General features: G+C 40.3%; 1 protein-coding gene across 1 annotated transcript in view; it reads left to right on the forward strand.

Moving 5' to 3' along the window:
- Window positions 1-7,622: 7,622 nt before the first annotated feature.
- TANC2 (tetratricopeptide repeat, ankyrin repeat and coiled-coil containing 2) overlaps window positions 7,623-26,432 on the forward strand; it is a 251,137-nt gene continuing 232,327 nt past the window's right edge. Inside the window, exon 1 of the mRNA XM_081110818.1 lies at window positions 7,623-7,894. The gene's annotated coding sequence lies outside the window, so the exon portion shown is untranslated. The remainder of the gene's footprint in view (window positions 7,895-26,432) is intronic.

The following is a 26,432-nucleotide window of genomic DNA, read 5'->3' on the forward strand; positions in this document are numbered from 1 at the left end:
AAATGATTACATTGTCTAGAAGGACAATTTTTAATTTTACAATGGAAAATTTGTACATGGATTAGAATATTTGTTGGTATGGACTATCTTTCCATCTCCCCCTTTTTACAGACCTACTTGACTATTTAATAAATTAAATTTTCAAATATATATAAAGTCAACCCCACCAGGAACTAAACTGGGAGCCACAAGGATCTTAGGAAATACAAAAAGGCATATGAAAACCCGACTGGCATGGCTCAGCGGTTGAGCATCAACCTATGAACCAGGTGGTCACGGTTTGATTCCTGATTAGGGCACATCCCAGGGTTGTGGAGCTTGATCCCCAGTGGGGTGCATGCAAGAGGCAGCCAATCAATGATTCTCTCTCAGCATTGATGTTTCTGTATCTCTCTCCCTCTCTCTTCCTCTCTGAAATCAATAAAAATGTATATTTTAAAAAGGGCAAATGAAAGTTGCATTGAACATTTTACATCAACCAAACATTCCCCTAATGGTTTGCCAGGTTTCCACGGAAAATGCTGAAAGTTCTCATTTAAAAATTTAGCCACATAATACCAAGTACACTTCATTGGAGTATTGTAACTCATCAGTTGTAGTATTAGAATGGAGTGTAATGTTTGCTCATAGCACTATAGATGTGATATTCTGGTTCTGTGAAATAATTAATTAATAAATAAATAAATAAATAAAGCAAGCTAGAAATTTATTTAAGAGGCCAGAGGTTGAGGAGAAGAAGGAAGAGGGATATATACTAGTATATATGTCAGATATACTATGTGAGAAATGTAACCATGAACAAGGAAGACATGTTTCCTGTCTTCATGGGGCTTAAGATCTTGAACATCTAAATTCAATAAGCAGAAATCAGAGTAGATGTATGGTGTAAGTGTTTCATGACATTAAGCTATGTTAGCAAGTGTATCCAGCTCTTTAATAAATATATGCTTACCATAGGACTGGACAAGCTGAGTCAAAAGGCCATGGTACTCCCACCTTCTCCTGGCAGGGATGCTAATGTTTTACTCTCTGACTCCCATTTTCTATATTTTAAGGTTATCACCTCCCCTTATTCTGACACATTAATTCTTGGGACAGATGGTATGCTCTATTAATTGTAGAAAAAATCTTCCTCTTCATGTTCTATTCAAAAATTTTAGATTGGCATTTTAAATTAGATTTCTCTTATTGTGGGATCTGGGGCAAGTTATTTTGAGTTTTAGTGTTTTTCTCTGGTTAAATGGGAATAACAAGTCCAATCTATAAAGTTTTTATGAGTAGTAGATTAAATAATATAAAATATGCAAAATGCCTAGGCATAGGCCTATTACATTGAATGGTGATAGTCCATAGAGATTTGCTATATGTACTAACTTAATCCTCATATCAATCCTACAAGAGGGTCTAGTTTTTAATCCCAATTCACAGATGTGTATCTTGGTATCTAGAAATGTAGAATAAGTTGCTTGAGGTCACACATTTAGTAAATTGTTGAATTGGGGTTTGAGTGCAGTAAGTCTGGTTCTTGCTCTTCACATCTGTGCTATATTCCCTTTATTGGAGTATTCATTCCTTCCCCTTTCTCACCTAAAGTCCATCTGTCTACAGCCTATTTCCACTTGGGTGACTTTCCATTATCTTAAATCAGGATTCTTACCTGGGACTTATGGGTGAGTTTCAATTAATATCTTTAACCTGCAAATTAATCAGGGCTCCTATATGTATGAGGCAGAAATATGACTTAAGTTTAACCATGGACGAATTTCAATAAAGGACTAGGATATCTCCTGGATTCCAAAAATAGGAATGTGATAGATCCGTGGACTAAAATGCCATTTGGACATGTTTTCTCCTTCTCTCCTTATCTCATATCTGTCTTCTTGTCTCCTGCCCCCTCTCATTCTGCATCTGAGCATTCATTCTCTGTTTCTCAGGCTCGCCTGTTAGGAAACATATTAGCTAACAGCATCCATAGCTTTAGCTACTAGGGATACAAAGGATTACAATTCTTTGGATATAAAGGATAAAATTTCCAGAAAGGGCTCTGTGGGCCCTACTTGGTTCAAGAGCTTTCTGGCAATCAATTCCATGGGTGTCCATTACAAGTTGTATATTATGTAAAAGTATGGCTACATTTTTTTTTTTCCTGAAGAGAGGATCCATTGGTTCCATCAGATTCTCAAGGAATTGATTTATAACTCAAAAGCAGTAAAGAACTACTACAAACGCAAAATATGCCCAAACCATCTCTCTCTTTTCTTTCAAACTAGTCCTCTGACTGCCTTGCTTCTGTCACTGGTACCATAGTCTTCTAGGCAGTCTTGCCACTTTTGTTGTATTTTGATTTCTTCTCCCTGCATTCAGTTATTCAGAAAGCTCTGTTAATTCATCCCATGCAATGTCTATTGGAATTACTCCTTTCTGTTTCTACTGCCATAATTCTTGACTATCTGCTGTCATCTTCTTTAGCTCATTAAATAGTAATACCTTTTAACCAGCTCCTTATTACTTGTCCCTCCTTACTTAAACCCACCTTGTGTTTTAGATGAATTCTTTAAACACTGTCATCTTGTCTTCTTCCTGGGCAGGACCCCCTGCGGTTTGGTTCTGGCCCACCTTTCCAACCTCTTACCAACTGATATTTTATCACCTGGCTAGTAAATACTCTTGTATGTATCCACACAGTTGCTCAAGGGTCTTTTTTTAAAGACTTGCAACATGTCTATATGTAATTCACACCAATGCTTGCCTTTGTTAAGAAAGACTTAGGTCATTCTTTGACCTAAGAGTTGTTATGCTCATTTCCTGTTCTGAACATTTGTTGATTTTCCTGGGCCCTCCCTGGAATAGTCCTTCCTTCTGTCCAGCTACATATGTTTATGATTCTACTTTCCTCAAGAAGTGGTCCCATGCCATTCTAGTCAAACTTATTTTCTTCTCTCTTATGAATTATTACAGAATTTACTGTTTTATTCATGTCGACACCTAATTCTATAGTGTTGTATTAATATTTAAATGCCTAAAGCATTTTGTTTCCCAAATAGATTATGAGGTTCTAGTAGGCAAGACTTCTGTCAAATATACATACAGTAGGCACAAATACTTGTCAAGCATTTATAAATGTCAGTGTAAAAACATGTGGAATTTTGCTTATTCGCATTATATTGAATTTTTCACTTATCGAAAAACAGATTTAATAGAAACTTCTTTTAAATTGTAGGTTTTCTATGTGGAAATGCTTTGAAGTGTTAGTCTAGAAATTATTAAATATTAACCAAAAGGCTGAGGTGAGAGTTTGTGGGGAAAATGTTGAAGCTATCAAGTTAGAAGTCACCAACTGAAGATAATCTATTAATCAGAAAAATCTCTTTTACATCAACTTTTCAGAAATATTTTCATTGTGAAACATGGTTCACATTTTTAAGAAGATGTATTCTGTGTTCTCATTGACATTCTATGTAGCATTATCCTGAGGATAAATGATAAAGGATAAAATTTATATTTTGGTTCAGATTGTGGCTCTGCTTGCCATTCAGCGTGATCTTGACCTGGCCATTTAAAATCTGAACCTCTTTTCCCACCCTCATCTAGAAAATTGAGAGAATGATACATACCTGATAGGATGTTATGAGGATTAAATGAGGTAGTATAGATAAGGCGTTTAGTAAAGTATTTAAAGCCAGTAAGCAATCAATCAATGGTAGATGTTATTGGTCTTTATTCAATAAGAAGAGAATTGAGGGAAAGGGTAGATAAAGGTAGACTGATGGTTTACTTAAAAGACTTAAAGGTGTCAGGGACATGTGCAGGTGAGTGATTGCTCAGGGTGGATAGACCAAGAAAGGGTATTTTGAATGGTATACATGGCACCGAAAAGTTGGGAGGTATAGGGTACGGTTGGATTACTTTATTTGCAGGTTCTTCTTATTTAGCATACATTATGTTTCCAAGTTTAAGTTATAGACTAAATTATCATCTTGACTGGAATGTATGTTTAGTGTGTAAAACAAATTAGCATTCTCAGTATTTCAGGTATTAGTGACAGAAAAGGAAATCAGGGAGAGGGGGTGAGAATAGAGGTAACTCCTCTCTACAATGTTGCTCTCCATCCCTACTGTACCCCACCATTACCTCTGTCAGGAATAACTGCTTCCTCCAGAGAGTTAGAGTGTGGTAGCAAATTGTAAGACTTAATAGCAGAATTATGTGAAAGAGAACTGGCTGAATAGAATGTTAGATGATCAGTGAAGCAGTGAGTTCATTCTAGTGGGCAATGCCACTGCCCAGTGTGAACATGGGGTTTGGGAAAGGCCAGCCAAAAGAAATGGAGACTGATCTTAAGAAGTATGAGGAGGGTAGTGAGTCAGAGTTGCTCACTTCATCAGAGCAAGGGACCCTCCGGGTCACAGCTATTAGAGCTGACTGGGCAGATCTAATAAAGAGCTCTGCTGCTAAAATTGAACAATTACTTTTTTTTATAATTTCAAGAAAAAATGGATTTAAAGGTTTTCATTTTATGTTAAACTTTTGGTACTTCTACCTTGTGAAAAGTTGCAAACAAATTTTAAAGGAAAAATGCAGACATTATTTTTTAATGCATTATTTTTAAATATATTTTTATTGATTTCAGAGAGGAAGGGAGAGGGAAAGAGAGATAGAAACATCAATGATGAGACAGAATCATTGATTGGCTGCCTCCTGCATGCCCCCTACTGAGGACTGAGCCCACAAACCAGTCATGTGCCCTTGACCGGAATCAAGCCCGGGACCCTTCAGTCTGCAGGCTGACACTCTATCCACCGAGCCAAACCATCTAGGGTGAAAATGCATTATTTTTTATATGTGGAGATCTGCATCAACATAATATAGCCAGATTTAGTGCTAGTAAAGCTGTATCAAGTCCACATGGCAGAGTTAAAGCTATCGGTATTCCATGGTGTCTTACAACAAGCATCATAATTTCTAAATACTGCTGCCTGAACTAGTTTGAAAATCAACAGATTACACTCCTGACTGCCTTTTGTTAATTCTTAAGGGAAGGAATATTATTAGCCTCAGTGAAACTCACAGGCAAGGCTTAGATTCAAAGTAATCATATAAAAAAGACCAAAGGAGAATTAAATAGGGTAAATTTGAGTGCAAGAATAACATAATAGTTACTGTTTCCTGAGCACTTATTATATACCAGGCTCTGTGCTAAGTATTTTTCAAACAATTTCATTTAATCACTTTTAAAAAATATTTTTATTGATTTCAGAGAGGAAGGAAAAGGGAGAGAAACATCAATGATGAGAGAGAATCATTGATTGGCTGCCTTCTGCACACCCCCTACTGGGGATCAAGTCTGCAATCCAGGAATGTGTCCTGACCAGGAATTGAACCATGATCTCCTGGTTCATAGGTCTATGCTCAACCACTGAGTTTTGCAGCTGGGCAATTTCATTTAATTTTTACAACCTTCCTCTGAAGTATCATCACCCACATTAGATGAAGCAAAGAAGGCTCAGAGACTTGCTCAAGGTCACAAAGCTGGTATAAGTGGTGGGTGACACAGATTCAAACCCAGGGCTCCCAAATCTAATCATGACATTGTAATGTCTCTTTGTGTGATGTAATCTAAAAAAACACACACACACGCAAACTGAGTAAAGCACACAAATCTTTCTGCACATATATTAACCGTTGTAATCAATAACTAAATCAAAATATTGACTATTTGCACCAACCCAGAAGGCTCCCTCCTGCCCTCTCTCAATCAGTTTCCCCATAAGTAATCACTACTCTGCCTCTATCACCATAGATAGATAGTTTTTTGTTGTTGTTGTTTTTTTGGGGGGTGGGGAGTTATGACCCAAAGATTCCATATACCACTCTGTCCCCTTGCCATTTTAGCTATAGCATTCAAAGCTGCTTTTAGCTCTAACTTTTCAAGCGCTCACTGTAGGGACTAACTGTTGGAAATGGTTTCATATTCAATGTCTTGTATTCCGAAATCAATACTTATCTATTTATTTATTAATTTATTATTTTTTAATCCTCACCCTAGAATATTTTTCTATTGATTTTTAGAGAGAGTGGAAGAGGAGGGAAAGGCAGAGAGAAATATCGATGGGAGAGAAACACATGGATTGGTTGCCTCCTGCATGAGCCCTGAGCAGGCCTTGGGTCGGGGAGGAACCTGCAACCCAGGTACTTGCCCTCAACGGGAATCCAATGGGGACCCTTCAGTCTGCAGGCCCTCGCTCTCTCCACTGAGCCGAACCCACTAGGGCTCAAAAATCTTTAAAAAGCCAAAGAAACTTCTGGATGAAGTAGGTCCAAAGGGTTGTTATCAAACAAACCTCTCTAAGAAAGACCAGACACAGGTTCCTTGACGGAAGTAATTTGGTGCATCTATTTCCAACCATGGCGTCGCATTGGGAAACGGATAACCACGAAAGGTCGTCTCGGCTGATGGAAGGAAAGACTAGCTGGGCAGAGCACGGAATAGTGATTGTTTCGCACCATCTTTCTACGTTCAGACAGCTTCCACAGCTGACTTGCTGCGTTATGTTGCAAGGGGGAGGAAGGATAAAGGGGAAGATGTAGGTGGAGGGCAGTGGGGGAAAGAGGCCCTTCCAGGAAGCGTGAATGGGGCAACTTTCCCTGTCTGGCGGTCTCGCTCCTAAAACCACATTCCTTCTGGTCCGACCCGGCGGCGACAGAGATAACCTCACAACCGCACCTCACACTCTCCAGCTGTGGTCGGTGACTTCTCAGCAAGTCCGGATGACATCGCCTCCATTCTCCCCGCCACGCCCCTCCAGCCCCTCTCCCCCGCGCGTTTTCCACCTTCTTCTCATTTCCACGTGGTCTCCGGTGGCCTTTGGAAGCAGCCCACAGAGCAGAATTAGCACAGGGAGAGAATAAGTGACATGAGCAGAGATCGATGACGCCGGCCGTGAGACGTGCGTAAGGCGACCCAAGTTTGGGGAAATGGACAGGAACGCCCTGGCCATCAAAGCCGGAGGACAGGCCCAGAGTGGGCGCACGTGACAGAGCAGCACCTCGAGAGTGACATCACCCCTGGGGGCGGAGCCGGCGGTAGGGCCTTGTCTGCTGCAGAGTTCCTTCCCCTTTTCTCCACCGAAAGCCGCCGACCCCACTAGTCACAGCCCCCCTGGGGGGACGAGAACCGCCCGGACCGCACAGCGCGGCGGAGCCTGGGATCTACCCAGGAGCGCGGGGGACCGCGCGGTCTTCCCTCTCCCAGTCGCTCCCCACCCCCAAGCGGTGCAGGGGGCGGGGGCGCGCGCTCCACCACGCACGCGCCCCCACGCACGCGCCTTCCCTCCGCGCTCGCGCCCCTCCCCGCCTGGCCCGGAGGGGGCGGGGCTGCGGGCGGCCTCCGAGGGTGCGACGCCCCCGGCGCGGGTTGCTGGGAGCGCTGCTCCGGCGGGGCCGCTGGCACAGCCGCCTCGCGCGAGCCGTCGGCCCGGCGGGGGAAGCTGCGGGCTTTCCGAGCGCCGCGCCCGGGGCCGCCGGCGCTGCCCTCCCGCCGCCGCCGCCCTCTGCGCCTCCTCCGGGCGGCCCCGCCCCCGTTCCCATCCCCCTCGCGCTCACCTCCCGGCTGTGCCGCGCGCACGGCGGAGCGAGGCGCCCGCCGCCGCCGCCGCCTCTCTGAGGGGCGAGGACCTGCACCCGCGCGGCCGCTGACAGGAGGACCGCCGCGGGCTGCGCTCGCGGCCCGCGAGGCCCCGCCGCGCCTTCGGGAGGCGCAGACCCGCCGCGGGCGTCGGAGCGCAGCGAGGTGCTCTGGGAATCGCGGTGGCGCCGGCGGGCGGCGCGGTCCTGCCCGGAGACCCCGGGGACTGGGGCTGGACCCCGAGGTGCGGCGATTCCCTCCGAGCGGCAGGTAAGGGACCGGGCAAGGCGGGGAAGGAAAGGTGGCTTCGGTGACAGGGGCTTTCGCCTCCCGCGCCTCGCCTCCGGGGAGAGGGGCGGGGGCGAGCGGGGAGGCGGCGGCGCGAGCGGCGGAGTGCCGCCGGTGTCCGAGGCGAGGCGTGGGGAAGGCTGGCTCCAGAGGTGGCGCTCAGGGTGGCGTCCGCGGGGCCTGGGGTCGGTCGCTGGGGCGTCACCGAAGGTGTCGTGGGATCTGGTACCGAGAGAGCCTCCGGGTGGCGGGGACCCAGGGTGAAGATGCGAGGCCGATTGCTAGACGTGGCAGGGAATGTGGTGCAGAACGAGTTGCAAAATGTGCCCCCCCAATGCAGCATCGAAGTAGTTGTGAGGTGTGCCAGGTAAGACCTAGGGTAGGTTGGCCGGTGTGGCGCTGAAATGCATGGGAGAAGTGTTGTTATTGATACTAATTATCCCCAGGAAAGGAGGCGTAGTGTAAGAAGGGATTAATAAGGCTCATGGCTAGATATTTTATCCCAGGAAATCGAGAGGCGCTATGATAGGCAGTTTTTTGTGGGTTTTTTTTTTTTTTTTGAGTTATAGAGATTGTCCTCACCTGAAAGAATTAAAAGCCAATTGTGTCTGGTTGTGAGACGGGAAAGGAAAAAACAGGGCTAAAATAATTCCAGGTTTTGACATCAGCCTGTAGAGCACTGATACCATTGTATCCTAGCCCAGGTGTCTTCTCTCCGCGGTGTGGAATGTTTAAAATGTTTCTCACCAAACGTAAACAATGATAATGAGCGTGAAGAAGATTTGATGTTTTGGGTGTCTTTCACTCCCTGCTCCTCTCCTGGAAAAGAAGAAACAACAACACTACCCCCCCCCCCCCAACCCCCACGTCTTGACCATAATTCTGAGTTGAAGATCACTTAGGCAAAGGGAAATTTTTTTCCTATGTCCCTCTGTCTTCATTTTTACACAGGTGAAAATATCTGGAATGAGGAAAACAAAACAATATGGTGAACAAAAGGGATACATTTTTCAGGCATTTTGAGGGGTTGGAGCCTAAACCTATTGCAGTGTTTAATTACAGTGAATGACAGTAGTGATATATTTGTTCATGTTCCTGGTTGTGTCGTGGCAGAATAGGAAAAATAAATTGTATGCAGTAATGGGGCATAAAAAGCAGCAACATGGATACTGCCAGTGAGTGCTTCTGCAGCATTTCCCAGGTAGATCATCTTAAGCACAAAAAATAAAATATTAAATCAATTCTTTCTCTCGGTCTCTAATTCATATGCTGCGAAAACACTCTGACTTCTGTTTAAGAAGAACATTTGTGTTTTGAAAGAATTGTTAGGACATAGCTTGAATTTCAGAGGTAACAAAAGACGAGCTTTTTAATATTATATATATATACACACACACACAGTCAATGAGTGTCTGTATACCATGAAACAAGCAGAAATGCCTGGATGTGTCCATTAAGATGTAGTTAATTACTGATGGTTTTTAATGTTTTATGTTATAATTCTTGCAGATAAACTGAGTTACTTGCCTGAATGTTGTGCTCATATTAAGGACAGTAAGTAATTTGCCAGATAATCTGAAAATTTATACTTGATTGGCTTTTTCCTGGATCCAAATTCAGCTACTGAGGAATCATTTGCTTCAAATACAAAACTGGATTTTCTTTGGGGATTAATTTTGGGTTTTGGTCTTTTCTGTAGATATATTCCTCACCTAGAGGCTATGTTGAGGCTAAAGCAAAGAGGAGAGGGCCAGAGGAGAATAAAGAGCAGTTCTGTTGGGTCTTCCTGTTTTGTTCTGACTATAAGCCATATGTACTGCCACCCCCTACTGTCTGTAGGAAGAGGTGTTGCAGAGTCCCATTCTTTTCTTGTTATCACTGCCCCCTTGTGAAAGGGAAGAAATTGATAGTTGCACTTGGGAGATACCACTCTCCTCAGATTGTTCTTGATAGAGTGCTTATGTAGATTTATTAATCACCTATTCACTTCAGGGGTGCAGGGCTTTAAATTTACTGTCAATCAGCCTTCAGATTTAATGTTTATTTTTAATAGTATCTAATTTTAGTGAATAATTCCAAATTCTAAAGATATTCTCAATATATTTGGGAAGATGGTGCAGTACTATTGTTAGTAGTAGTACGATTAGTAATATCTCATCCTTACAGAGCACCTGTTATGTCCTGTGATACATATTTTAATTAGTTTCAACACCCAATGAGGTATATACTGTTATTTCCATTTTACAGTAAAGAAACTGAAATACAGAGATGTTAGTTTGCCCAAGATTATTTAGCTAGCAAGTAGAAGAGCTGAGTTTCAATTCAGGAGCTCTGGCTCCAAACTCTGTGCTCTTCACCAGTATACTTTATTGCCCTCTCAATCAAACTAGTATTATCACACATCATTAAATTGTAGGTGCCCATCATAAAGCAAATATAGATGTGGATAAACTGAAGTAAGAAGAAGATACATAAATGTTAAGCCTATAAATACACCAAAAACTACAATATGAACATTTTTGTTTAGGAATTTATTTTTGTAATTTATTTCTGGGATTATGAGTAGAGGAGTATCAGTACTTTCTTTATGTTTTTTATTGGTTTCAGAGAGAGGAAGGGAGAGGGAGAGAGATAGAAACATCAATGACGAGAGAGAATCATTGATCGGCTGCCTCCTGTACAACCCACACGGGATGGAGCCCGCAACCCAGGCATGTGCCCTGACCGGGAATCGAACCATGACCTCCTGGTTCATAGGTCGATGATCAACCACTGAGCCACATGCGGTCTGGCATATCAGTACTTTTTATGGTTAAGGGAATATTTGTGATGGAGGTTGGCTTTGGGGGAAACGTTAGAAGCAGAAAGTTACCTTCAAGTAGTTTGATATGTATATGTGTATGTACATATATATGTGTGTATAGTATCTCTGAGAGTACACTAACACCAGTAAACCTTTACTGCTAATTTTCTCTAGGAAAATTAAAGAGAAATTATCTATTTTTCTACCCATTCACTTTATTTATTTATTTATTTATTTATTTATTTATTTATATTTTAATCTTCACCCGGGAATATTTTTCCATTGCTTTTTGGAGAGAGTGGAAGAGAGAGGGAAAGACAGAGAGAAATATCGATGATGATGTGAGAGAAACACATCGATTTGTTGCCTCCTGCACAGGCCCTGATTAGGGCCTCTGCCAGGGAGGAGCTTGCAACTGAGGTACATGCCCTTGACAGGAATCGAACCTGGCACCCTTGGGTCCGCAGGCCGACGCTCTATCCATTGAGCCAAATTGGCTAGGGCTTATTTTTTAAAGTAATTAACAAAAATGAATTGGATGCATATGTTCATTTTACCTCTTCCACCAATAATTGTTTGCTCAATCCTGGCCAGGTAGCTGGGTTGGAGAAGTGTTCCATACACCAAAGGGTTGTAGATTCCTAACCAGGACACACACCTAGGTTTGGGGTTCAATCCCCAGTTGGGGTGTGTACAGGAGGCAGCTAATTGATGTTTCTCTCTCTCTCTAAAAATCAATAAAAATAATATACTCAGGTGAGAATTAAAAAGAAAAACTAGCCCTGGCTGATATGGCTCAGTGGTAGAGCATCGACCTGCACACTGAAGAGTCATGGGTTCAATTCCTGGTCAAGGGTGCATATTGGTTTCAGGTTTGTTCCCCTGCCCCATTTGGGACTTGTGCAGGAGGCAACCAACCGATGTGTCTCTTTCACATTGATGTTTCTCTCTCTCTCTCTCTCTCTCCCTCCCCCTCCCCCCCTTTCTCTCTTTCTTTCCCTCTCTCCTCAGGTGAGGATTAACAGAAAAACAAAAACCTAAAATAATTTGTTTGCTCAGATTTTTCTCACACTTAAAACATTGTTTTATAGGTATTAACTATATATGAAATAATATTTTAAAATGTGTAAAATATAAAGAATATCAGTGCAGCCAATACTCATATATCTTCCACCCAGTTTGAGAAATGGAATGTCACTTCCTACACTTGTAACAATTATTTTCTTCTCTTAGGCAAACTTTCTGCCATTCTGTGAATCACATATCCTATGTAATCAAACACTGCCTTCACTTTTATATACATTTGTTGATAAGGGAATTCAATATAATCTACAGATTATGATTACAACATTCAGGATGTATGCTTATATAGTTAATAAATTGTCATAGACTCAGATCATGCTCTGTATTATGTTGGTTGATAGTTTATTTTAGCATACTTCACTTATAAAATCAGATTTGTTGTTTGCATCTTTATCATAAAGTTTTACTAACATTGTTAAACATTAGATTATTTCCCTCTTCCATCCTTCTTTTTTTTACTTTTTTCGTTCTTGTTTTTCATCGATTCTTGACTGTCCTTAGCTTTCCCCCCTTTTCCCCATAAATGTCTTTGCTCTTTTAGTATTTTCTGAATTGACTGTGTGTGCACTATTTTGAATGGAGAAGGAAGTAGTTCTAGAAGGAATATACTAAACTAGTAGTTCCAAAAGGGAAATATTAGGGTAGTTGATATTGATTAGATATAAGTTAGAACCACATGTGTGTAAAAGAAATGTGTCAAATTCTCTCCTTATCATATTTCTTCCTCTTAGACTAGAATTAAAATTGAATCTTTGGGACATACTGATTTGGCATATTAGTTGAATTATATTGGATTGTATTTATACAGAATCACCAATGTTAGCTAGAATGTTTTTACTGATGGTACCCAGATTTTATTTCAAGGAGCTAGAGTAAACTATTGCAGAGCTGTTTACTTTTCTAGCACTAGTCTGGGCAAGGTAACAAATGCTATAAAGTAGTCTGGAAGCTAATTTAATTATTTGGACTTTCCCCCTCTCTGAATGAATTGAAACTTAGCATTGTCATATCTGTAGAGTGCCTATGTCATCAAATTCTATTATTAAATATACTGTATAAATAGTTTAGTCTTTGTCATAATACTGTCTTTGTCATAAAACTGTCCCTTGGTTTATTTCAATAGCATCTTTTGTAGAAACTTGTTAAGGAGATGGAGAGTACATATGTTTGGAGTCTCTTTAAAAATCTGTGGAGAGAAATAGTTTAAAAGAAAAAGCTTAAAGACTTAACCGCTATATTTTCCCACTCACTGGCCTATTTTCTTTCTTTGAGAGGATATTTTATCTTTAGTGCTTAATATTCAAGGTAATACTCGATAAAAAATAAGAAATTGGTTTCTGGCCGAACCGGTTTGGCTCGGTGGATGGAGTGTTGGCCTGCGGACTCAGTGGTCCCAGGTTTGATTTCCGTCTGGGGCATGTGCCTTGGTGGGGCACATCTCCACTGGGGGGCGTGCAGGAGGTAGCTGATCGATCTCTCTCATTGATGTTTCTAGCTCTCTATCCCTCTCCCTTCTTCTCTGTAAGGAATCAATAAAATATATTTTTAAAAAAAAGAAAAAAAAGAAATTGGTTTCTGAGTTTTAGAAGGCTAGAGCAGGTTGAGGATACAATAATGAAAAAAGTTTCTGGCAGGAATCTTTTTTATTCCAGAAAGTTCTAACTAATTATGAAACCATAATTATTTATGGAAACAAATTTCTTTTACTTGGTCAATTTATTTTATTTTAAAAATCTTTATTAATCGTTTGAAAGCTTTGTTTGTGGATGTTATAAGTATCAGCTAGTTGCTTTTTCATGGGTCACACATTACAAAAATATGTTACATTCTGCTTTTGTTAGTTCTTGAATAGTTGAAGATAAATAACAGTTTAAGGTAAGTTTAAGAGGCAAAAGAATTAAGTTGGTATTAGTCTTATCATGTCCTGTCTTTCCCCTTTCTTCTCCATAATATCAATCTCTGCTTTTATTCAGTGCATGGTATATCCTACCTTTCAAATTCCTTAAAAAAAATCCACAAAAAACAACTTGAGCCCTGGCTGGTGTGGCTCCTTGGTGGAGTGTTGTCCTGTGCACCAAAGACCTCTGGATGGATTCCTTTGTCAGGGCACATGCCTGGGCTCCCGCCTCCATCTCCAGTAGGGGGTGTGCAGGAGGCAGCTGATTGACGTTTCTTACATGAATGTCCCCCCCCTCCTCTCCCTCTCCCATCTCCTTTCCCATCCTCCTCCTCTTTCTCTTTCTCCCCCCTCCCTTTTAAAAAATATTTTTATTAATTTCAGAGAGGAAGGGAGAGGGAGAGAGAGATAGGAACATCAATGATGAGAGTCATTGACTGGCTGCCTCCTGCACACCCCCTACTGGGGATGGAGCCCACAACCTGGGCATGTGCCCTGAGGGAATCAAACTGTGACCTCCTGGTTCATAGGTCAATGCTCAACACTGAGCCACACCAGCCAGGCTCTCATCTCTTATTGTGGAGTTAGAGAACATTCTCTACAGATATATACATACTTACACACTCCATCCAAATTACTCAGAATAACTGGACTATAACTAAAACGAACTCTAGAGTTAAACTAGATTAAAAAAATATTTATTAGGGTGAAGGCAGGAAGGTTAGAAAGTTCTCTGTGTGAACTTTAGATGAAATATTTTCATTTTATATTACAGGGGTTAGCAAACTATAGCATATGGGCCAAATGCAGCCCAGCGTCTGTTTTGTATGGCCTGAAAGCAAAGAATAGTTTTTACATTTTTAAATGGTTGAAAAATATCAAAAGGAGAATAATGCTTAGTGATATGTGAAAATTGTAGGAAATTTAAATTTCAGTGGCCATAAAGAAAGTTTTATTGGAATATATCCATGCTTAGTTATTTACATGGCTATGGCTGTTCTCTGGGTACAACAGCAGAGGTGGGTAGTTATAATAGAGACCATGTGGCCCACAGAGCCTAAATATGTATTTACTGTTTAGCCCTTTATAGATAAAGTTTACCAGTGCTTGGTCTGTTATATAGTCTGTGCCCATTAAATGTTCATTAAATGTCATGAGTTGGAGACAGACCAACCATATCTGTTGGAGGCCTCTGTAGGGCATAATTGCTTCTGTCTATTTACTGAGAAAAGATTGGCCACTTTGCCTTAGTAGTGATTTATCTGACAGACCACTCTCGTTGTACCTCCATATGACACCCATACTATGTCTAACTCCGAAGCAGTTTCTGACAAAGTGTATTATTTGATTCTTCTTTTTAAAAATTTATCTTTATTGTTGAAAGTATTACAGATGTCTCCCCTTTTCTTCCCCATATGTGGAATCTATTTGATTCTTCTACTCCTTTTTCTTAGAAGAGGTATCCTAAGCAGAGAGGTTTGGAGCCCAGCACATAAGAGAACATTTTCTTTTTTTGCTCAGGGGTGGTCTTTTGTTCATATTTTGCATAAAAATCATTGTTATATGAAAGTAAAGACCCTTGATTTAATATATTAGTTTGTAATACAGACACATTGTATTTAAGGAATATGAGTTAAGCTAGATTAGTTATGTTGGAAAAGTTGGATTTTTTTATGCAGTGTATTAAAATATTACATCATTCACTTAAATACTTATTGACTACCTACTGTGTACAGTAGTTACTTTTATTACAGTAGTCTTTCAGTTGAAGGTGGACATTTCATATTATTTCTTAAATAAAACCTAAAATTTTAATTCAAAATTTTATGTCCTAGCTACTCATTATACTTCTGGGAAAAATGTTAAAAATAAATGTATTAAAGTTTATCACTTTCCTAAAGTTTCACTGACCAATGTTGATAAGTTTTACAGTTTGTTTTCTCTAGGCGACAAAAGTATGTAAAGGAAAACAGTGATTTATATACTCCTTTTAATAAATATCAGCAAGTATTACATACATAAAATTCACAAAGAAGAGCATATAAGCAATAATAAGAGAAAACTTTTGTTATTTCAAGCAGATATATTTGGGCCAGGTAGCTATGTGTATTTCCTTGTCTGTAACACCATGCTTGCATTACCATATCTGGTTATAGACATTGACAATATGAAGAAATACAGCATCAGTTTTTATTGCCATGGAAACCCGTTTTTCCTTACCTATGTATTACAACCTTATAAGTAGATTAGTTATTAAACTTGGAAATGGGAGTGGGTAGATATTGTTATTTAATCAGTTTAGGTATGGTGAATCTGCCTCAGATCTTAGTAAATTGCCTCTGCCTAAATGAAGGACGTCTGTTCTTGTCCCTTGTTCCTAATCTTGTGTTGTAAGGTCCCACAGTTTCTAGCTGTAGTTGTCAAAATATAATAAGCCAAAGCTAATCAGCCTATGGAAGCTTGATGGGTGTTTGTGGTGCTCTAGAATTCTATTTCTGTTCAAATTCCATGGAATCCTGTAGTGCTCCCCAGGATTGTGAATTAGGGTGAATGAAGGTAATTAGCTTTAGTAGGCATGTGGGATGAAGACTTACTACATACTCAGGTCCTGCTTCAGGGTCAGAGAATCTTAGCTCTTATCTTTTTAGGGCTTTAAAGAGGAAAACAGACTTTCTTTGAAAGTTGTTACTCAGACATTCCAATATTATAGGATGACAATACTATTGTTCAGTTGTAAAGAAGCTTTGAAATTCTGCAATCATGAGACACATTGTATAGTAGGTAGAACATAAATTTGTGAGTTTTTGTATCATGAAAACAGGTTAGAATTACTGCTCTGTCACTAGGGGGTTTAAACCTATCTTGCAAGGTTTTGATGATGATGATGAAATGAAATAATGTCAGTGAAAATCCTTAGGACAATGCCTAGTACTTACTAAGTGGTAATTTTTATTAGGCTTTGGAAAGTGTCCTAGATTTCTCTTTTTGATGTATGCTTCCCACAGCTCCTCCCCAGTATTTTTATTAGCATTGTTATCTTGTCTTACATTCCTTTTCAGCCTTGCAAGTCATTTAAAAAACCTGAGGTAATTTGGCTACTGATTTATTTTGTGTTCTGAAAATTTCTTTTATGAAGGATTTGATAAGAGCTGAGAGAAAGAATTCTTGAAAAACCATAAAGTTTAAAATAAAAAGTCTTGTGCGAGAGATGCTGTTGGGCATACTCCTAGTATACATTTCTTTTTTGGACTGTTTGTCTTTAAGCAGCATAATCTTGACAAAATACTAATTTTTAATGTCCTCTATAATGTAGCAAATCACAGCTTGAGACAAAGAGCTTTTTGACAATTTTTTTTCAACTCAATCATGTAAACATTTTCAACTTTTATAAACATCTTTCACTTTTGTGACTAACTAGAACTTTCTGTGTATGATAACTTTCTCCTCCCACCCCCACCCTGTGCTCCATGTAATTTTTCTTTTTAAAAAACTTGTATGTGGCAGTCAGTCAGGTGGTTGGTTTTCTTTTGTGATTTACTTAATAAAAAGGATTTGTCTATTTACAGTGTAAAATAATAGAAAAAGTTTGCCTGTCCTTTTTTAGTATGATAAGCTAACTATTCAAAATCTCATTTTTCCCAAGCTTCAGTTATTTCGGTAACATTTTGTTCATTTCTGCTCTTCTGTGTATCATTATACAATTAGTCGTTGAATATGTTTCTTTAAATGGACTTGACTCACTATCTCTTAGTTGTCCTAATATCTATGTTTGTGCTAGTTCTAAAATAAAAACTAGGTCATCCTAAAGGCATCTTGCTTAATGCACTCGGGAAAGACCACTTACATGCAACTGTGGCTCCAGAGGCCATTCGTGCAGTGGGGTCCCTTGGCCTGGCCTGCGGGGTCCGGCTGAAACTGGCTTTCTGACACCCCCCGAGGGGTCCGGGATTGCGAGAGGGCACAGGCCAGGCAGAGGGACCCCACCAGTGCATGATCAGGGCCAGGGAGGGATGCAGGAGGTTGGCCAGTTGGGGAGGGACCGTGGGAGGGCTCCAGGGTGTGTCCGGCCCGTCTCCCTCAGTCCCGATTGGCCAGACCCCAGCAGCGAGCTAACCTACCAGTTGGAATGTCTGCCTGGTGGTCAGTGCACCTCATAGGAGCAGTTGAGCGGCCTTAGCATATCATTAGCATATTATGCTTTTATTATATAGGATTTGTATTTTGTATATAGGATTGGTTGAATGGCTGCCCGGTTGACCAGACACTTAGCATATTACACTTTTATTATATAGGATTTGTATTTTTTTTTACTTCAGTTCTGGCTAGGAAAGAATTCAGAGCAAAGAAACTATAAGAGAGCGTTTATTTAGAAAGTCATAGAGGTAGAAGAAGTGAGCTGTAGAAGAAATAGACTCAGGGAACAAGTTACAGAGGCAGAAGGGTCCTTGGCGCTTAGAAGAGAGAGAGGCAAGGAAAACATGCCTAATGGGAAGAGAGTGGGGAAAGGCGTGGGCATGCCCCATAAGAGAGAGCCACAAGGATTTTGTGTTTTTATTTTTATTTTATTTATTTTTAAAAATATTTTTTTATTGATTTCAGAGAGGAAGGGAGAGGGAGAGAGAGACAGAAATAAGAATCATTGAGAATCATTTATTGGTTGCCTCCTGCACACCCCACACTGGGGAGCCTGCCCACAACCTGGGCATGTGCCTTGACCTGCAATCGAACTGTGACTTCCGGGTTCATAGGTCAACACTTAACTACTGAGCCACGCTGTTTAGGCGGATTTTGTGTTTTGAAATAAATGAACTTTATAATGATTATCTTCTTGCTTTAGATAATTTAATTCTCTTTTTGTCTTTGGCTGAAAATGGCTAAAGATAGCCATTTATTGTCAACAAATGTCAATTGTTTTTACTTATATCTGGTGTTTTCTCCTGTTATCCCTTATCCCCTATTTTACCTTTTAAAAATTTTTCAAAAGTAATACTCTGCTTGCAACCACTAGAATAAACAAAATGGGTAAATAAAGAAAAAGTTAATTATTTTTCTCTTCCCTCAGGGTCTCCCTTCTTCACTTTTACTCCAACATTAACCAATACTGTGTATTTTTCAACATCTTTCTCTTTGCTTAAAAACATATAAGCACACAGGTTGTGGCAAAAGTTTTACAATTGTTCCTATGGAAAAAATACTATCTATATAAAAGCCTAAGCGACCATTACGACGGAACTACCGGAACAACTGGTCGCTATGATGTGCAGTGAGCGAGCAGTCAGGCAGGCGAGCAGTTAGGAGCAGGCAGGCAGGTGAGCAATTCGGAGCCGGTTCCAGATTGTGAGAGGGTGCAGGCTCGGCTGAGGGATACCCCTGCCCCCCATGCATGAATTACGTGCATTGGGCCTCTAGTATTTAATAAATGAATATCTCATGCCTTCGCGTGCAATGTCCTCACAAGATGGCCACCACAAGATGGCCACGCACACAGCAGAGGCAGGGCCTGGTGGCCCCTCCGCATGGTGAGGCCTGGGAGGTCCTGCGGCTCCACGTGGCGCAGTGGAGGCCGGTCCTGGCGTCTCCACTACTTCACGCGGAGGAGGCGGGTCCTGGCGGAGGAGGCGGGTTGCGGCAGGGGAGGGCAGTTGGGGGCCATCGGGCCGGCAGGGGAGAGCAGTTGGAGGCTATAGGGCCAGCAGGGGAGAGCAGTTGGGGGCGATCAGGCCGGCAGGGGAGCAGTTAGGCCTCAATCAGGTTGGCAGGGGAATGGTTAGGGGGCAATCAGGCTGGTAGGCAGAAGCAGTTAGGAGCCAGCGGTCCCGGATTGTGAGAGGGATGTCCGACTGCCAGTTTAGGCCGGATCCCGCAGGGGACATCCGGCATTTGGACATCCCCCGAGGGGTCCCAGATTGGAGAAGGTGCAAGCCGGGCTGAGGGACATCCTCCCCCTCTCCCCCCACAAGAATTTTGTGCACCAGGCCTCTAGTAAAAGAATACACTCTGTGTTTCGTGTACTCACAACTGTAAAACTACTTTTACCCCACTGTTTACACTCACATACACAGGCTTTTTGTAACTTGCTTTATTAATTTAAGAAAACATGGCTACCCTGCCCAGGTGGCTCAGTTGGTTGGAGTGTTGTCCCCTGCACCAAGAAGGTGGTGGGTTTGATTCCTGGTCAGGGCACATGCCTAGGTTGTGGATTTGGTCCCCAATAGGGGTAATAGTTCTCTCTAATATCAATGTTTCTCTGTCATATCGATATTTATCTGTCCCTCTTCCTTTCTCTCTAAAAATCAGTGAAAAACATCCTCGGGTGAGGATTAAAAGAAAAAATAAAGGGAAAGAATATATCATGGCAATCCCTCCAGTTTAGTAAGTGAAATTCTAATTTTACAAAGCCGAGTAACATTCCATAGCATACTACACCATAATTTAGTCTGTTTTTCTTTAACTGATGGATGTTACGATTTTCATTTTTTTTTGCTATTATAAATGTTAGTCAATTCTTACTCATGACTAGAAAAGCAAACATTCTAAATAAAATATTAGCAAAATAAATCCAGCAGTGTATTTAAAAGACAGTACCTCGCCCTAACCGGTTTGGCTCAGTGGATAGAGCGTCGGCCTGCGGACTCAAGGGTCCCAGGTTCGATTCTGGTCAAGGGCATGTACCTTGGTTGCGGGCACATACCCAGTAGGGGGTGTGCAGGAGGCAGCTGATCGATGTTTCTAACTCTCTATCCCTCTCCCTTCCTCTCTGTAGAAAATCAATAAAATATATTTAAAAAAAAATAAAAATAGAAGGCTACCTCACGATCACGTAGTTTATTCTAGGAAGGCAAAGGCAGTTAAATATTAACATTTTTTATATTAATATATTACAAAATAAAAACTATATGATTGTCTCTCTCTTTTAGAGTGAGTTGGGGGACTTTGTGTTGGGGATAACTGGCCTTTGGTTGCCAAAGCCTGGTTCCTTGACAGTATGGAAATAAGCATACTTCTAGAGACAGAAATGGATGATCCGGGTGAGCCTTTTCAGTTTAGGGCTGGCACATTTTAAGATCTTCTATTTGATTACTTTGGGCGTGATGAGCACCTTGTTGGCCTTTGTACTGGTGCTCATTGCCTTTGAAACACTGGCCTAAATCTTTTTGAGGCGTTTCTTATGCTTGTTTGCAAAATATGCATTACTTAGGATCTAAGTTTCTTGAAGCCATTTCCAGGACGGGTTGTATGTGATATTGTTCTTGGATTTGGCTATATTTATACTGCCAGCTACAACTCTAGGAGTGGTGAAGACTGGAAAAAAGAGACCAGTGACTATCTTAATAGATGCCAGAAAAGCATTTTATAAAATTTTGTAGTAATTTCCTCAGAGTATATGTGGTATCATTTCTGAATCTTTGGATATATTGTTCTTGAGTTATAATCCTTTTTTTTTTCCTATATAGTATATGCATCCTATACCACGGTCATCAAGCTTCTTGTGCAATAGATAAGTCCGATGCCGGTCTGTTCTGCTTTCTTTATAAGTAACTGGTTCTTTGTCTCCTACAAAGTTGTGCCACTCTTATGACCCCCCCGAGATTATCAATCTAATCTCATTATGCACTTTATCACTTTCATATCTTGAGAGACCCAATACTGCCAGTTCATCTCTCATTTCTTGAACTCTTCTTGTCTGTACAATTTTTGATTTACCCCTTTCTGGTCCCACTTTTTCATTTTTTGGTGTTATTCTTTAATGTTTAGTGATAGTAAAATCGTTTTGTTCATTCTAAGTTGATAGTCTTAGGGACAAATTGTGCTTTTTCAAAAAGTGGTTTCAAATATTTTTTCTATTTTAGGGAAGTTTAAAAAAGTATTATTTTTTTAGATTTGTTCCGTTCCTTGCTTTCATTTTCTTCTTCAGGGATTCTCATAATCCGTATATTCAATATTCTTTGCCTGTCTTCAGTATTTATCACTTTCAAATTCGTTTTATCTTTTGAGTTATGAAATTTTCCTCCTTTTTACCTTCTATTTAAAAAAAAAGATTTTTATTGATTTCAGAAAGGAAGGGAGAAAGAGAGAGAGCAGCATCAGTGATGAGGGAGAATCATGATTGGTTGCCTCCTCCCCCTGGGGATCGAGACTGAAACCCTGGCATGTGTCCTCACCAGAAATCGAATTGTGACCTCTTGGTTCATAGGTTGTTGCCCAACCACTGCGACACACCGGCCGGGCTTACCTTGTATTTTTCTTAAGGGATTATCTGGTTTTATTCATTTCTGTCTTCATTTCTGGAATGATTTATTTTATTTTATTTTACTTTATTTTCATATTTACTCTCTTTTTTATTTTTATTTTTTTAAAATAATATATTTTTGATTTTTTACAGAGAGGAAGAGAGAGGGATAGAGAGTTAGAAACATCGATGAGAGAGAAACATCCATCAGCTGTCTCCTGCACACCCCCTACTGGGGATGTGCCCACAACCAAGGTACATGCCCTTGACTGAAATTGAACCTGGGACCCTTGAGTCCGCAGGCCGACGCTCTATCCACTGAGCCAAACCGGTTAGGGCTAATTTTTTTCTTTATTGATTAAGGTATTACATATGTGTCCTTATCTCCCCATTCCCCCCCTCCCCCCAGCCCACTAATGCCCTCACCCCTCTGGTGTCTGTGTTCATTGGTTATGCTTATATGCATGCATACAGGTCCTTTGGTTGATCTCTCCCTTACCCCCACCCTCCCCTACCTTCCCTCTGAGGTTTGAAGGTCTGATCGATGCTTTTCTACCTCTGGATCTGTTTTTGTTCATCAGTTTATGTTGTTCATTATATTCCACAAATGAGTGAGATCATGTGATATTTATCTTTCTCGGACTGGCTTATGTCACTTAGCATAATGCTCTCCAGTTCCATCCATGCTGTTGCAAATGGTAAGAATTCCTTTTTTTTTTTTTTTACCGCAGTGTAGTATTCCACTGTGTAGATGTACCACTGATTCTTTCATTTTTAATTCTTTCCTGAGTTAATGTAATCTCATTGTAGTTTGTGTAATTCTCACATCTGTTTGTTCATGTCTTGTGTCATTTTCTTAAAGTCTTTTAACTCATTTTGAAATAGCATGTTACAGTTTTGATCTATTATGTGGGCATGTCTTTCTGGCATGGTTTCATTGTCTGTAGGGATATTAATCTCCTTATTTATTTTATTTTTTTATTGCTTTAAGTATTACAAAGGGTATTACATATGTGTCCATTTTATCCCCCCGCCCTAGACAGTCCCCCAGCCTCCCCTATCCCCCAGTGTCTTATGTCCATTGGTTATGCTTATATGCATGCATACATTATTTTTTCTTTTCTTTTCTTTTCTTTTTTTAATTTATTGCACTTTAATTTTTTTAATTTTTTTTTAAAGTATTACAAAGGGTATTACATATGTGTCCATTTTATCCCCCCGCCCTAGACAGTCCCCTAGCCTCCCCTGTCCCCCAATGTCTTATGTCCACTGGTTATGCTTATATGCATGCATACAAGTCCTTTAGTTGATCTCCTACCCCCCTACCTCCTGCCCCCCAACCCTCCCCGGCCTTCCCGCTGCAGTTTGACAATCTGTTTGAGGCAGCTCTGCCTCTGTATCTATTATTGTTCAAAAGTTTATAATGGTCTCTATTATCCATGAATGAGTGAGATCATGTGGTATTTTTCCTTCATTGACTGGCTTATTTCACTTAGCATAATTTTCTTTTCTTATAACGACTTTGTATAGGATTGACATTGATACTTTCCTGTGACTCACTTTTATTTGAAATTAATTTTAAAAATCTGTTTGAATGTGGCTGGGTCAGGAAAAGTTTTTCTATCTTCATAGAGCTTTTTCTTTTGTTTTTGTGTAGGGTTAAAAAGTATGGCAGCTGCCGAAACCGGTTTGGCTCAGTGGATAGAGCGTTGGCCTGTGGACTGAAAGGTCCCAGGTTTGATTCCGGTCAAGGGCATGTACCTGGGTTGCGGGCATATCCCCAGTAGGAGATGTGCAGGAGGCAGCTGATCGATGTTTCTCTCTCATCGATGTTTCTGACTCTCTATCTCTCTCCCTTCCTCTCTGTAAAAAATCAATAAAATATATTAAAAAAAAAAAAAAAAGTATGGCAGCTTGCTTTCTGAGACTTCCTGGCCTTATTCTCCAGTAGTTGTGTCTGGACCTTCTATTAACTTCCTCTCTGTTGTCTGATCCCAATTTTCACCCATATATGATCTTGAGACCCTTCTTCTTTGCCTTCTGGAGCTCATTGTCAGTTATCTGCAAAATTCCTTTTCATTTTAACCTCTTACCTAAACATTATTACTTTTTTTCTCTAACTGAAACTTATTTCTTCCCTGAAGAGTTTTTAAGTGCTGGCTCCTCCTCTTTGTTTCTCATAATTGCTTCTAGATTTCTTCTGGGCGTACTGTTACTCTCTTACTACTCCAGTTAAAATTAATGATTTTAGTATCCATACAGATGATCCTAATAGTTTGGCCTCTGGAATTCTCTACTGATCTTGTCTTCTACCTCAGTCATTCACTTTTATGGCATATCCTATGCAGATGTTTTTGGTTTTTTTTTTAAATACAGTGGGGCCTTGACTTACGAGTGTTCTGACTAACGAGTTTTTCGAGATACAAGCCGTCTCTCGGCCGATTTTTTGCTTTGAGTTGCGAGCTAAAATTTGGGTTACGAGCCAGCTTCAGATACCCCACTGCTAGTTGGCACAGCGAACGTCACAGTGAACGCCACAGTATCAGCCCAGCATCACCTGTCATTGTAATGGTGAAAATTGATTTGACATACGAGTAATTTGAGTTACGAGCTCCATCACGGAACGAATTAAACTCGTAAGTCAAGGCCCCACAGTATATTTTATTGATTTTGTACAGAGAGGAAGGGAGAGGGATAGAGAGTTAGAAACATCGATGAGAGAGAAACATCAATGAGCTGCCTCCTGCACACCCCCTACTGGGGAAGTGCCCGCAACCAGGGTACATGCCCTTGACCGGAATCGAACCTGGGACCTTTCAGTCCGCAGGCCGACGCTCTATCCACTGAGCCAAACTGGTTAGGGCTCCTTTGCAGATGTTTTTAAACCCTTAGTGCATTTGCATTAACTGGGGAGCTTTGAAAAACTCCAGATGCCTAGGACTCACTCCCAGAGATTCTGATTTGGTTAGTCTGAGTATGGGTTGGGATATTATTTTTAACAGTTTTCCAAGGTGACTTTAATGTGCAGCCGTGATTGAGAGTCACTGCCCTAGACCTTGTTATTACCAGTAACTACAGCTTTTCTGGCATTTTGCTCTCCCAGCTACCACCACTAGTTCTTCTGGCTCACTTCTTCTACCAGCAACCTTAATTCTTTTGACTTCATTGGGACTTTATAATTTACCAACTTTTTACTGTTACTCAAGGCGCGCACGCGTGCATGCGTATGTGTGACTTATTTATGTATTCATTGGTTGATTCTTGTATGTCCCCTGACCAAGATTGAACCAGCACCCTTGGCGTATCAGGGCAATGCATTCACTGTTTCTTCTGCCTGGGATTTTCTTTCTCCAGGTAGCTTATTTCATCATATTCTTCAGGAACGTAGAGCTCTTTAAAAGGTTTACAGCAGTGGTTCTCAAACTTTGGCATGCCTCATAATCAGAAGAAAGAAAAACTTAAATTCATTTACTGTAGAAGTATATCTAGAAAAATTGTTTTAAATATTATGAATGCATGTGAAGATTATCAGAGAAATTGGTAGAAAAATAGGGTTTTAATAGGTCTTGCAGGACTCATAAGGAGAAGGAAAGAGATAATATTAAGGAGGAGGACTGGATAATTTATAGAAGGAAAGATTTAAAGGTGATATTAAGTAAGTTTGCTTAGGTGACAGAAAGGGATCTGGGAAAGGGTGTAGGTGAGTGGGGTTTAAAGTTGTAAGTGTGGTTAACTTAAAACTTTATCCTTAAAGTTTTATCTCTCTTTTTTATCCCCAACTCTGTTTTCTGAATCTGACTTGATCTATTCTCACTCTTTCTCTGCCCCTTTCCCTTATTATTTATTGTATTACATATCAATTCTGCCTACTTTGCTTCATATTACATGCTACTCTTCTATAATCTGATCCAGAAAATTATCTTTTGATTATCATTTTGTAATTTATTTCATTATTTGAAGATAAGAATTCTGGCTTTAAAAAAAACCACTTAACTTTTTCTTAATATTTATTTGTCATTAACTATCCATTCAAAATTTTACTTTATCCGAAATAGAATCCTTAGTTCCAGTTGTGCTTACTCCCTTTCATTCAATAGCATTTGAGCTCGTACATTGTGGTGTGGGTATACTTTAAATATCAAAAAATGAAGCTATAATAATAGAATTTTGCATTTTTTTATTTTTTTCTATTTCATCAAGAACACCTTTCTTGATTAAAGCTATCATCCTTTGATTCTCCTGATTAAGATAAAAATTCCTGATCTTAATGATTATATTATTATACCCCATTTTTAATAATGGGTGTGTGTGTGTGTTTGTGTTAGTTGACATCCCACTGTGTCATTGCTTTACAGATGAATAATTTAACACTACTTTATGGATGAATAATTTAACACATTCTGTTAAATGAGAAGTTTTGTGGAGTAATTGCCTTTACTGATCTTTTGGGTGAATTCTTTTTTGGGGGGGTGATTGTTTTTCTAGGTGTTTTTACATACTGTTAAGA

Source organism: Myotis nattereri (genome assembly GCF_964212035.1).
Source record: "Myotis nattereri genome assembly, chromosome: 16".
NCBI classification, from domain to species: Eukaryota; Metazoa; Chordata; class Mammalia; order Chiroptera; family Vespertilionidae; genus Myotis; species Myotis nattereri.